Genomic DNA, 15,432 nt, shown 5'->3' on the forward strand with positions numbered 1-15,432 from the left:
TATGCCATTTGAGAGTTTCAATTGTTGTAAAATTATCTTAAAATCATCATGAAATAAATCCCTGAATCTGCCAATAAATAGTCTTCCTTTATACACACATCAAAAAAAGTTTTGCATCACCCCGGTTCCCAGAACTCCTGAAGACAGACATTGACTGTGGATATTGTATCACAGACACAGTCTTCTTGACTGTTCAGATATGTCACTAAACCCACCCAAAGATGTAAACAACCATGCATGAGCAGAGCCTATTAGACAGAGGGAATCTGACAGCCTATCAGTTCCAGTCATTCCACCAGGAAGGAGGTACACAGCTCATGTTGTCTGTAGTTCAATCATGCCTAGAAGGCCAATACTGTGGTTTGATCACAGCCACATTGTTATTTTGTGCCAGGAAAGGCTCTCAACAAAGGAAAGTATCCAGGCATCTTGGAATGAACCAAAGCAATGTTGTTTGGACATGGAGAAGATACAGGCCTCACTCATGCCACCCAAGGGTTACTACTACAGTGGATGACTGCTACCTATGGATTATGACTTGGAGGAACCCTGACAGCAACGCCACCATGTTGTATAATGCTTTTCGTGCAGCCACAGGACATCGTGCATGACTCAAACTGTGTGCAACTTCACACCCAGTGTCCACAGTGAGGTCCATCTTTGCAACCATGACACCATGCAGTGTGGTACAGATGGGCCTACCAACATTCCGAATCGACCATTCAGGATTGGCATCACGTTCTCTTCAGCGATGAGTGTCACATATGCCTTCAACCAGACAATCATCAGAGATGTGTTTGGAGGCAACACAGTCAGTCTGAATGCCTTACACACACTGTCCAATGAGTGCAGCAATGGAGGTTCCCTGCTGTTTCGATGTGGCATTATGTGGGGCTGAGGTATGCCGATGGTGGTCATGGAAGGTGCCATAACTGATGTACGATACGTGAATGCCATCCTCTGACCAAAAGTGCATTCATATCAGCAGCATATCCCCATTGTGCACATCTTGCGAATGACTTCCTTCAGGATAACTACATCGCTCAACTAGACTGGCCAGCATGTTCTCCAGACATAAACCCTGTCAAACATGCCTGGGATAGATTGAAAAGAACTGTTTATGGATGACGTGACCCACCAACCACTCTGAGGGATCTACACCATTGAGGAGTGGGACAATCTGGACCAACAGTACCTTGATGAACTTGTGGATAGTATGCCACAATAAAAACAGGCATGCATCAATGCAAGAGTATGTGCTACTGGGTATTAGAGATACTGATGTATACAGCTATCTGGACCACCACCTGTGAAGGTCTCACTGTATTGTGGTACAACACGCAATGTGTGGTTTTTATGAGGAATAAAAAGCGTGGAGATGATGTTTATGTTGATCTCTGTTCCAATTTTCTGTACAGGTTCTGGAACTCTCAGAACAGAGGTGGTGCAAAACTTTTTCTGATGTGTTTATTATGTAAATTAGTTTCAGGGAGAAAAATAATGTCATTATTCAAATATGGGCCTCACTTATTTCTTAAATTTCCATGATTACTCTTCTATGTCAGTCAAACCTGTGATAATCTGTACCATCCTATTTTTGCAAAGATTCAGTATTCTATGTTACTCAGTATTAAGTATAGGTCATGAGAGTGAGTGAAAGACTACTGTTTTGCTTATACAGTGAAAATCAGTTTAAACCATGCTTTATGCAAGAGCTGCTGAAAAAGAATGGTCTATAGTATATAAAAACTGAAGAGCAAAGTAGGAGCTTAATAACACAAATAATGAGCAATAAAATTCCTTCTCATGTTCTTTTCATGTTGTATTAAGTGGAAGAGTGATGTGTGTTCTTCCTCTAGAATTGTCTTAACATGTGATTTAAATTCAATCCCCCTAGCTGTTCTTTTAAAACTTATAAGTGTAGCCTTACTCATTTTTTTATGTTTGTTATGACATCTTGAGACATTGGCTATTTGTAGAGCTCATGCAGACATGAAGTGAAATTCAACTGTGTATTTCTGTCACCTCATACTCTCTCTTCTGTGAGCTATTAATGTAGATATCAGTTTCCTGTTTGTGCAAAATGTCCACCAGTCTACATTCATCCAAAATTTGTGGCATAATCTTAGAGAAACCTGCCAAGAAGAGGTATTCACATATCTGGATAATTATTGCAGAGCACACTCATATTTAGTTTCCATGTAGGATGTCCCCAGTATGTTTTTGCTAAACAGAGGTGATGTCACACTTCACTGCCAGATGGTCAGAAAAGGCCACAGGTATCATTTCAGTTGCACTAATGTTGTTTTTAAATTATAAATTACCAGAAACATATTCTATCAATCCTGCTTTATGATTTAACACCAAAGCCTTATTTCCCAAACATCTTTCCAACCCAAGTTTTTAACTTGTCCCTCAAGTTCTTTGGAAGAGTTAAAATTTGGCTACTGATCCTATCATCATAGGACACAGTTGCAGTTGCCACCTGTTAAAACTTCTATTGGGTTATCCTTAAGCAGATAGACCATACCACAACTTGTTAAAAAAAAAAAAAAAAAAAAAGAAAAAAGAAAAGAAAAGACTTTGCCCATCCTTCCCTAAGATCATTAGCAGAGGGAAGATAGACATAAATTATAGTTATATTAAAAGTCCTACAATTAATGCCTTGTCCAGATTCTAAATAACCAACATCTTTGGTCTCTGTCCTATCCTTCACTAGAATTGCTGTACTATACACAATTTCTTGGGTTACATTTTATACTGCTTTAAAAACCAGGAACATGTAAGTTTTTAATATTAACTCTATGAACTTCATGTCATTCTGTAACCTACTTATGTCGAGCATAGTTATATTATATGTTTGTTCCAGTCATTCAGTACTTCAGTGGTAGTGAAATGGCTGAAAGTATTTAGACTGCCAACTTCATTTGGCACTCACCCAGTTGTTTGTAGCTGTGTTGTTGCACTTATAGTTTCCACTTCATGGATCTCCTCCATTTCTAGGTCCATATGTTCTCCAGCAACATCTGCCCATTGGTATTGATTGTCAGACCTGGTATGTCCATACTGAGTTCTGTCATTTCCTTCCAGTTTTTTTTTTTTTTTAATCTTGTTTGTAGTACTTCTTACATTGTTGATGTCTGCCTGACTTGTTATCAAAAGCATTGTTTCCTTGTCTTCTTCCATTGCATGGTCATCCTTTTCTCATTAACTTCTGGTTAGTTGGTGATTTCGTTGGAGATCACAATGAGAACTCCATTGGCGATCTCAAAGGCAATGTTACTGGTGACTACTTTCCATATTTCCTACGTAATGTGTAGGCATCAAAGGACTTTTCTCTCATGTAGATGGGTCAATATTCTGTACATTTTGTACTTCTGTTCCTTTGCCTTGGTTCAGTTCATGTTCTTTTGTTGTCCCTTTTCTGGTTCCTTTTCTCTGTTTCTTCATATACCTTGTTAAGATCAGGTAATTCTGTTCTTATTAACTGGTTTTCATTTGAGAACCCAGCTTGGGATAGATTTCTTGCAGTACCCTGTACTAGGAGCAGCTGCTCAGTTTAATATTCATGCTGGGGATTCATTACAGTCCATTTTGGTGAGAAAGGAAGCTGTAGTACCACTGATGTTCATTGTATTCAAGGTCTGTTGTAAATTTTATGCAAATTCCTTTACATCTTGTAATCATCTTTCAGGTCTGTTGATTGTTGTTCACAGAAATTTTGGACAGCTGTTGGATCTGCATAGGGCTGGTTGTAGGGCTTTGGCTTGGAGCCTCACCAGGGGAAATCTGTGTCACCTGCCTGCTAATCTCTCAGCATGAATGTGATCAGTAGAATTACACAACACATAGGTTCGGGCTGTCTGTCATACATTACTAGTGTGCAGTACCCACATACATTTATGAAAGATGGAGTATGCTTTTGTAGTTCTATCTTGACCGCCAAACCCCATTAAGGACAGAGAACATATACGGCTGAGACTACTTTTCTGCAAAATTCGAAGTGATTAATTCATCAGCAGGGATTTTGGCAAGGAGTTCACAAATTCTAATTGTCCAAATATCGAACCAAGCAAGATACATAGTAACAGCACTAATTGTTCAATCAGAGTGAATCAACTTAATTACACCTCAACACTGCCCATAATGCAACAGCTTAATGTCAGTGTTTAAAACAAACATAAATGAATGCCCACAATATTATGCTCAAGTATTTCAACATTTTTTTACCAACATTTTGATCTACATAGCCTTAAGTCTTACAAAATTTGGGTCAAAAGCAAACTTCTTGGTATCCTTTCATTAATAATTCAAAAAAACTCATTTTACCTTTTCCAAAAGAATGTGGTGAATCACACAGAGCAGCTACTGGCTAACCTGGTAGACAGTGACACAACTGGTGTTAACATGTGAAGATACCCATCTTGGCAGCTGGTTCACAATCACATTTTGGCTGTCCATGCATGCCCTCAGATTAACCCAAGCATCCACATGTCACATAGTCTACATGCGTATGCCACATTCCAGCTGATTCTCATCAACATAATTAACATGATCCCCATGTCAGGGAGAATGGTACTGTGAGGAATCGAGACCAGTGTAGTTGGGAAAAACGGCAATTTTCACTAGGAACTTTATTTCGTTGAATGACGCTATCTTTTTTTGTAACAGTGGGAGACCATATCTTGGAGATAAATTAATGTTAACTTCACAGTGCAAAACATTTTAAATTAAGTTAGTGAACTTGTGTGTTGACGTGGTGGCAATTTTCCGTAGGCCTACAGTGCAACTACATTTTATGCATCTCCTCATTGTCTGGAACGCTCAAAAACAATTTTTCACGAGTTTTTATAGGTGTATTTGTACAGTACGCTACTGCACGTCATTTGTAACCCATTTTCCGAAACGTAAATTCCAAAACTAGACGACACCTGTGAATTAGTATTATGACAGTATAAGCAGCGAGCTAGGCAGTGACGTCACAGGTATCACATGACTCGAATGGATCGTTTTAGAGGGCTGTCAAATTATTTGAATTTCTATTTCGTTTTCATAGAAGAATACTTAAATCCAAGAGGAAAAACAACCATGTTAGAAGCATAAAATGAAGACAATTTCCAGAAGACTGTCAAATACCCTATTGTTCGTGTCTCGGAGCCAGAACCGTAATACTGCAGTGGTTTGAGGAGCCTTTCAGTGAACTTACTTTGATGTCTCGGCGACCAAATTCGTCTGATGTAAATCCTATCGAACACATCTGGGTCGCTATCTGGCGCCATCACCGCTTACTCAAATCAGCAGCCCATTATTTATGCGAATTACATGACCTGTGCGGAGACACGTAACGCCACGTACCTCCGCACACCCACTAACAAACTGTCGGGTCCCTGATACGCAGAATCAGCGATGTATTTCGTTCCAATGTCGGACATGCAAGCTGTTACGCAGGTGGACATAATGTTTTGGCTCATCAGTGTATGTTGTTATTCTTTTGGTGATTGTGTTTTTAAGAAGTTTGTTTTGAAACCTCCTTACTGGTTTCAATTTTATTTTCTTGTCTATACTATGAAGATGATTTGTGCGTGTGTAACTTGTTAATGGGAACTTTATTAATATAATTTCCTATGTTGCAGGGAAACATGGGATTACTAATTTTTAATTGTCATTGTCTATGCTATGATGATGATTTGTGCGTGTGTAACTTGTTAATGGGAACTTTATTAATACAATTTCCTATGTTCGAAGGGAAACATGGGATTACTAATTTTTTAATTGTTATTGTACGTAGATGGCGAAGCAGTCCAAATGGGAGCCTCGATGTATAGTTCTACGTACTGCTATCAAGGGCTATAGTTGACAAATAATTTAAAACAAAGAGCCGCCTTGATGCACTATTTAATTTCTGAATGCAGTAGCTAATAGAGATATCTATCTACTTTTTTCAAGCAGCTGGCCAGCTAGTTAAATTTGCACGTTTCTACTGTATTTTTTGAATGCTTGAGCCACATTTTTGGGGTGGCCCGACCCTTTTTGATATTACCGCCATTTTCTGGTTTTATCGGTTATTCTGCCTCCCCCTCCTGCCCCAATGAGCAAAAATTAATTTAAAGATTTTGCATTTACTGTTTCTGCCCCTTCAACTTCACTAATTGTTTATTTTCTTTTATGTAATTGACAATGAAGAATTTCTTTTTGTTTTCAGAACTTTAATTTGCTTTTTGCTGCAAAAGTTTTACTTGATTTTTTAATTTGGTGACAAAAGGCATTTTACTTAAATAAATCGATTGTACGTGGACGTTGATGGCGGTTCCTTTTGGTTAAAGAAACTAAAATAAATCTTTACTGAAACTGTCGTGAGACGGTTTTCAGTCTCTAAATCTAACTAGCCACCTTCGGTGAATTTGGATCTAAAATTATTTTTCTTATACTCGGTGGGCCTCGTCTGTACTCTAGTCTGGCATTCTATGATTGTTAAGTACAATTTTGAGGTGCCCCACTTACTGCAAGCTATTAATTGGCTTTTGGCGGTAAACATTGTTTTTTAAATTATTATTTATTTGTTTACCTGTCAGAAGGCCTTGATCATTTTCAAAATTTTTGAATTCTATGTTTCCTTAATATTTTCGTGAGAAGTTTCCGTTTGTTATTAAGCTTTGTATTTGTCTGCGGCGCTAAAAGAACAGTAACCAAATGCCTTTCTAAATTATTTCTCGGTGGAAAATTGTGACAGTTACTTATCCTGCCTCGCTAGGCGTTTTCTCGAGAACCTTAAGAGCTGCTACATTAAGTGTTTACTATTTGTTTATTTAGTGACTCCTAATGTTAATAAATTGTTGTTAAAATTTTATATGCCTTTATTGTCCCAGCACCTCACCACTCACTCTAGCAGCTGCCTATCGCTTCAGTTAGCACACTGGTCTCTCATTCTGGAGGATGACGGTCCAAATCCGCGGCTGGGCATCCAAGTTTAGGGTTTCCGTGATTGTCTTAAATCTCTACAGTCAAATGCCGAGAAGGTTCCTTTGAAATGGCACGGCCAATTTCCGTCCTCATTTTTGAAAAACTCCGAGCTTGTGCTCCGTTTCTAATGACCTCGATGTCGATGGGAGGTTAAACCCTAATCTTCTTTCCCTCTTTCCCTTTCTTCTGATGTTTGTGATTGCGTGCTGATTTGAATTTTCTACTACGTGTTGTGTTGACGGAGTGTCATACATTAAAGATGCCGAAAGTGACGACAGTCTGGCCTTCCCTGGTGACACTTCAGAGGTTGAAGAAACACACCATGGCGAAGAGTTTTCACCCTGAAACTCCTGCCAAGGCAATGGTGAGGGTTTTAATTCGACAGTTCCCACAAACGTTGGAGATCCTCATAAAGATGCCAACATGTCATATCGAACAAGATCAACGTTGAATCTCTCACATTCACAACAGCCTTCTTATCACCCTGAATTCCTTGTAAATACCTTTGTTTTGGTGAAGTACAATGCCCGATATTAGCCTGGGAAGATAGTCGAAACCGATGAAAACGAAATTGTGTCTCCACCATGGTCAAAAGGGGGGAAATCTGAAGATGGCTAAGAGGATCATTTAGTTGACAATGAGCAAAGTAAGATTGTGTGGAAATTGATCCTTGTGTTCAAATAAACGAGTACCCAAGTCCTACATTTTCAACTGATTTAAAACATTGAGCTAATTCTGCTTGGTCAGCAATCATTAGTTATAATAATAATTAGATTTTATTTTTCTTGAAGAATTCATTTTTTGTTGATAGTTTAAGCTGATACTGTTGTTTATTCATTCAACCGGAATTTATTTTTGTAGAAGGATTATTTCCTCATGAGCAGTTTCTTTTTTGAAAGATTTAATGCTACGGAAGTTACTCCAAGTTTTGATAAGATAGATTGTTTTTCCTAGAACATTGCTATGTTCTGCCTGAGTATTCCTATTCATATCAGCTTATGCAAACTGACACCTGCGGGTACGCCAACTAACCGCACACTACGTTATTTTGTCGTAAAAACGCTAAGCTACCTGCAGCATTTACCTGAATTTCACCAAAAATTGCACAAAACAATAGAAAAGTCAACAACCAAAATGTATGTCAATTACATGCGGTCTCCCCTGTTTGGTGGAAATTCCACTGAGTATTGATGTAGCGTTACAGATAACAGCCGCTTGGCTCCCTCGACGCAATGCTGTGTTAATGTGTCGCATGTGCTGCATTAGATACACCGTGAATTTATTGTAGTGATTCTTATCATATAGTGTATACATTACTCTGTGTTCAGTTTTCTTTTCGCATTCTCGCTCTTCGTTTCTGATGTAGGACGCTTTCTTATTTGACACTGTTTGGAGACATGATGCTCTACGTGACATTCATTCGTTGCACCTTTCAACTTTCACACCCTGAGTACTAAACTCATATCGGGTGTTTGCTTGAAGATCGTGATTTTATCTACGAAATACAATTTAATCTTTTAACAGCTGCACGACGCATACAAACATGTGATTATGCAAATGCGACCGTAACCAAAAACAAGCTTTCACTAGTGTTGTGACGACCATACAGCAACCCTAAGGTTGGTTTCAGGCACTTCTCAATGCCGGTCACTTGCTAACTATGCTTTCCAGTGCATGATAACTTCTACGTCTTGTGTCATCAACACTCTGCATCCTGGAGTAACTTCTAGGTAGTCGCAATTGGCACCAACAATTCATGTCCCCAACCATTTCATCGTTCCATTACGTTTAATGTATAATGTAATGTAATATAAGAGTCTGATTCTTCATTATTCTTGTGCGAGATAGAATACATTACTGAGGCAGGACTGTTTCAAAGTCGTCCCATTCGATTTTCCTGTCGCAGAAGTCAGCTCTTCGCCAGTTTATGACAAGGTGCATTGTCATGCTGATGCAAATCGCCTCCGAATTGTTTCTCTACTGTGCATAGTACACAATGCTGTAGAATGCGTTCATAACATTCCAAATTTAAGAGGACCAAAATGTAATCACGAGAAACCCTCCCATACCGTAACAACACCTCCACTGCACTTCACTACTGGAACCACACATGATGGCATCTAACGTCCTGCAAGCATTCGTCAAACCAAAACCCTTCCATTTGATTGCCACAGGGTATATCGGGATACGCTACTCCAAATCACACGTTTTCAGTGTTCCACTGTCCAGCGGATATTTACTCTTTACAACATCTTGAGTGACATTTAGCATTCATTACAGTTAAGGTGGCTTAAGAGTAGCTGCTTAACCATTATATTCCATTCCTTTTATTCCCTATACACAATAGTGCTGTATCAGTGGGCATTTTGGAATGCCAAAGTCAGCACACTTCAATGTAAAATTACAGGTGATGCAATTGTGCTTTTTATATTGAAGGTCACTAGTGGGTGGGGGGGGGGGGGGCGCAGGGGAGCAGAGGGATTGGGAGAGGTGCAGAGGTTAAGGGAATGAGATTGACCAATCACATCATCATACTGGCAGGGATCATTTGAGGCCCATGCCATGTAATTAATTTGCTCAATTGGCATGATGACTGCAAATGCGTCCATTCTTATAGAAAAGAGACATGCAATACAGCTGTAACTGTACGATGTAAATAATCGTCCGTCTGACATTAAGAAACCAACAAATTAATTCCAATGCTTCCTTTTACCACACGTCGCACACATGTTGTCGCATGCACGTTGTACACCCGTTGCATGCCATCTCGCTACACTTTATGCGAGTTTTTATCTGCCTATTGAGTAAATTCGTCCAATTTATCAATTATGAACTGTTATCCTCGGCCAGTAACCGCGAAGCTTTCCTGCTCTTGGCCAATAGGGGTAATTCGTTTATGGGGTTCTACATGCATTAATAAGTAGCTGAAGGGCTGAGAAGCGATTCTTCTCTGTAATGTTGTAGCCCCGAGTCCTTTCTCAGAGCCGCTAGATCTCATGTGCTCATTTGACAAGATACATTTTGTTGATCAAGGAAGACTTTAACAACTGCATTTCCTGTAAACATCCATCAGGTAAATGCATTCACAGGCTTCTACGCCAGGAATTGGAAGACAGGATAATGGAAGAGCGTATAACAGATTATTCGGAATCAAGACATGTATACAGAGGAATATTGTTCACACCTAACAGTAATGCAACAGAATGGCAAAAATTGTACCTAGCTGCTGCCACACAGCGTGCCTGCCTGCCCAGACAAGACTACGCTCTTATGAGCAAGCCTCTCTTGGTGACAACGGCGACCTTCATCACGCAGTACACCGCTGTCATTAGAAAACAAATGTACAGCCTGCTTCAGTTTTAGGCAGATGTAAACAGCATCAACTACACATCGTCGGCTTATAATGATAAACTCGTCCCTATTGTTAGGCAATCATAGTAAGGGAGAAAACCACGCATAATTTTTCTGAGATACTAGGTTTTCATTCTACGCCTCTTCAGTCCCAAGCACATATTAAAAGTACAAGTGAGATACATTTGTGTTAATTGCATCGTGTTAATGCTAATCAGTAACGAATGACCTTCAAAATTTTTTGAAACAGTAGTGAATATTTTGTAGATAAGATACCTTGGGACTTCACCAGGACAATTAAACACACAACTATACAGATGGATGTTGCTTTTTTACCGAAAAGCTGTCATAAACATCACGCATATTGTTCATATTTGCTGGCCATTACAACATATGTCCAACTACACACTTGGCACCACAACTTCCATTAGCTGTAAGTCATCAACTAATTTTAGAATAATCATTAAGAGATAAAACCTCTCCCTTTAAAACATTGTCTGCAGTTGGTGGATACCTATTTTTCCTCTGCCAGCACATTCTTACTTGTGGTACACCTAAAAGTTCTGCAAAAATACTGACTCCCCAAAACTTCTGCTTTTCTCCTATGGTAGAATGAAGTAATTTTCCTATTCTACCGAAATACCTAATATTTGTGAACTGAGTCATATCCTCAAAACATGAACGAAGAAAGTCTATGGAAAATATTCAAATGGCTTCTTGAGTTCCTCTGTGGAAATATTCTGGAGGCATTCAAATGAGAAAGATTAAGAGTGCTATTAAAAGAGTTACTGTCTTCCAGTAGGTACTCCGCTGGACAGTGGAACACTGAAAACGAGTGATTTGGAGTAGCGAATCTCGATATACCCTACGGTTTGACGAATGCTTGCAGGACGTTAGATGCCATCATGTGTGGTTCCAGTAGTGAAGTACAGTGGAGGTGTTGTTACGGTATGGGAGGGTTTCTCGTGATTACATATTGGTCCTCTTAAATTTGGAATGTTATGAACGCATTCTACAGCATTGTGTACTATGCACAGTAGAGAAACAATTCGGAGGCGATTTGCATCGTTGACGCATTTTGGAAAAAAATGTCCATCATGTTTATGTCCCACACCTGCACCCAACTTTTCGTAAGGTGCATATGCTGATCCCCCACAGAGCGAAAAGCAGCGTGCCTCGAAACCTTCGTGTAGAATATGACCAAAAGTATCTGGACACCTGTTAGTAGACATTAACATGGGGTGCGACCAGCTTGAATTCTTCTGGAGACGCATTCAATGAGGTGTCTGAATACCTGTGGACGAATGGCAGCCCATTCTTTCTCTAAAACCGGATAAAGTAGTGATGATGGATCTGTGGTTGCTGAGTTGCTGGCAGCAGTATTACACTGGAGGTTAGCAGAAGTGCCACCCATACGAAAACTGAAAAGGCAAATAAGTTTTCTGAGTAAAGTACCTACTGGAAGACAGTAACTCTTTTAATAGCACTCTTATTCTTTCTCATTTGAATGCCTCCAGAACATTTCTTTCTATGATCTGAGCGTGAAGCACAGTTTCCTCTTCTGATGCACTTTCTTCACTTTGATCTCTTTGCGCGGCTCGGCAGTAGAACGAACAATTGTGATTCCATAAAGCCCAGTGCCTGTTGTACATGATACCACAGGCCAGAAAAACTTCAGCTGCCTACGCACCCGAGATAAAACCTGGAGATATCATATGTGATACCACTGGGCTGAAGAGGATATGAGATTGTTAGCAGAAATAGCATCAAAATCTTTCGCTTAAAATATTACAATAATTTCGCATGTTTACTGATACGTTAAACTCCAGTTAACCCTTCTGTAAAGAGAAAGGGATGTAATATTCAAGCCAGAATCGCAATTTTTAAGCGATTCTCCAGGTGCATTGTAATTCTTTACGTTGCACATAAAGCTTCCAATACCTCCAGCGTATTTCTAAATGGTACTGTCTTCTGAGGTTTAACGTCAGATGGACCTGTGAGGCATTTAGCTCAATGTGATAGTAAGAAAGATGGACACAGATCCGGGACGGCTACCCCCTCAAGAGATGCCTGGTATTCTCTTGCTTAGGACTGTGGAATCATTGAGATGGAGAAGTGTTGTTTGTGATTTCGGTCAGTCGATTTTTCTTCTAAGATCACAACAAATAGCACGAAATGTGGAAGACTATCCGTTTCCGATTAATGAAAGTCTCGTCAGGCTACATACGAGGGTTGGAACTTAAATAGTGGCAACTTTTTATTCACAACCGATACAAAAGCGTTACATGTTTGCACCTGTTACTGTCCTTCAAAGTAGTCACCAGCGTTGTGTAGAACTCGTTGCCAGCCATGTGAAAGGCGTAGTATACCGTCAGCAGAGCCTGTTCTCTCCAGCTGCTGCATCTGTGAGTATAGTGGCTTTAATGACAGTATTTCGCATGGTTTTCATCTACGAACAGGTAGGACTACGAAGTTAGTAATCAACACAGCTTTTCTGTTTTATCTTAATAATGACTGCGTAAAGGAAAACAAAGACGCACATTTTCACAGTACAGCGTGCATATTGTTTCTCGCAGCCGGTTTAACAGGAAGTTATTATTGACTAACATGTTTATATCTCTCTTGGTTTAGTCTCAGCGTCGGCAGTCTATCAATCTTAGCCAAGAATGGAAATCAATTAAATGCTTGCAACACACCAAATTACCACGAACTGATATCAATTCAATCCTTGCAACGCACCAAGGATATGATCGCCACCGCAGGATAACGCGCTGAAATGTTACTTTGAATTCTATTCTCCTTCACCGGCCGGGGTGGCCTTGCGGTTCTAGGCGCTTCAGTTTGGAACCGCGTGACCGCTACGGTCAGAGGTTCGAATCCTGCCTCGGGCATGGATGTGTGTGATGTCCTTAGGTTAGTTAAGTTTAAGTAGTTCTAAGTTCTAGGGGACTGATGACCACAGATGACCCATAGTGCTAAGAGCCATTTGAACCATTTTGAACTATTCTCCTTCGAAAAATATCAGCATTCAATGCGGAATTTGTTCTTGTTATGAAAACATGCGACAGCAGAACTGTCAAACTGAACGTCACCTGTTTCTGTTATGAAAACGTGTGACAGCAGAATTGCCAAATTGACTGTTACATTTCTTTCACTGAGATTTTCGTATAAAAATACTATACATATTTCCGACATCTCCAGTGGATTAACCAAAAGTTTTACTTCATACAAACTTTGTCCTGACAGTTACGAATAAAACAAAACAAAATAAATGAGCCATATCGGTTGAGTCATTCTCAAGTGATGATCTTCCATGCATACGATAACTGGTTTTTTTGTTTATTTAGATCGACGTGTTCCGTGCTGTTAATGCTCTCCGGTAGTTCATTCTTGATAGGAGGTGTCATCAGAGACAAGTAGAACAGTTTTTCGGTAGTTGGCCAACAGTTTACAACTTTCTTCCAGTGGTGAATGGCTTCGGCATGCTCGAGAGCATAGGGAGGTGTATATTTGTTAATGCAATAGCGCTGGTTAAGTAAACTCCAGTATTGTCACTGAACCTGTCCAGCTCTTGAAGTAGTTCTGCTTGACAATCAGTTTGGCTTCTAAGGAGCGTCATCCCAGGTGAAGCGGTGGTTCTAATGTTTCCAGTAGTGGGGTGTTCAAAAATGGCTCTGAGCACTACGGGACTTAATTTCTGAGGTCATCAGTCCCCTAGAACTTAGAACTACTTAAACCTAACTAACCTAAGGACATCATACACATCCATCCCCGAGGCAGGATTCGAACTTGCGACCCTAGCGGTCGCGCGGTTCCGGACTGTAGCGCCTAGAACCGCTCGGCCACTCTGGCTGGCTCCAGTAGTGGGGTGTGCGTGAGTTCGGTATTCTCATCCCTTCACGATACACAGCACTTCGTGCTGTTTCGCCTATTTTAGAGAGGATATAGTGCGTCACCGAGACGCAACAGAAACTACCATCATCTGCTGTGGTTGGATTACGGGTTTGTAACTGGTCGTGGACGTGAGGGTATAGCACTGTCGCAATCCATACACAAACACTGGAACTGAACGTATGGGCTAAGGTTTAGCAAGAAAATTCATAACTAAATCTAATCACGCCCGTACAAATCGAATGATTGTTTTTCAGATCAATTTTTATGACTACCATTAAAAAGATGGAAATAGATTGTACTAAAGAGGTTCGTTCATCCAAAGTGGTTCAAGAACATCGGCAGTAGATCGATGCTATTTACACGGATATTAAAATAGACAAGGATTAATTTAGACGATTAAAAAAGTTATTGCCTAGAGATTTACATCTTCACCGATAAATAGGGTCATATCAGCTCAGAAAATGCTACCACAGAATAAAACAAACTGTAAATACAAGGGACAGTCAAATGAAACCGAACACCCGCCACATTTTGACTGTGGAATGGTCCCACTCAAAAGTAATCACCACATGCCTTAAGATTTATCCCACTTGAAGATGAATCGATCAATTCCTGCTTCGCAAACGCTGCCGGTCACTGACGGATCCACAACCGCAGCCACTCTTGCACTTCCTCATCCGACTGAAACCGACGTCCACGTCGTAAAAATGACACGGTGAAAGATCGGGCCTGAAAGGAGGATGTTACAGTGTTTCCCAACCAAACCGATGAAGCACAGCCTCCGTCCGATTGTGTGCGGGCGTTATCGTGCAGTAGGATGATTCCGTCCGACATCATTCCGGGGCATTTTGATATCATGGCGCGACGCAGTTTCTGAAAAGTGTCTTCACAGCGCTGCGCGTTGATTGTGGTTCCACACTCGAGGAACTCGACGAGCAGAGGGCCCCTGCAGTCCAAGAAGAAGGTCAGTGTGACCTTATCGGAGCTTGTGTGAAAAGCTTTCTTCGGAGGGGGGAGATGTGAGATATTTCCGCTATTGGCTTTGCCGTATGCCCTCGCGCTGTTCGGAATGCTGCCGCGCGGAGTCATACTGTCGCATGATAACGCCCGCCCCCACACTGCCAAACGGACGAAGGCTATGCTTCAGTTATTTGTTTGGGAAACTCTGCAACAAACTCCGTACAGCCAGGATCTTTCACCGCGTGATTTTCGCATCTTTGGTGACCT

This window comes from Schistocerca americana, chromosome 2 (assembly GCF_021461395.2).
Source record: "Schistocerca americana isolate TAMUIC-IGC-003095 chromosome 2, iqSchAmer2.1, whole genome shotgun sequence".
Lineage (NCBI taxonomy): Eukaryota > Metazoa > Arthropoda > Insecta > Orthoptera > Acrididae > Schistocerca > Schistocerca americana.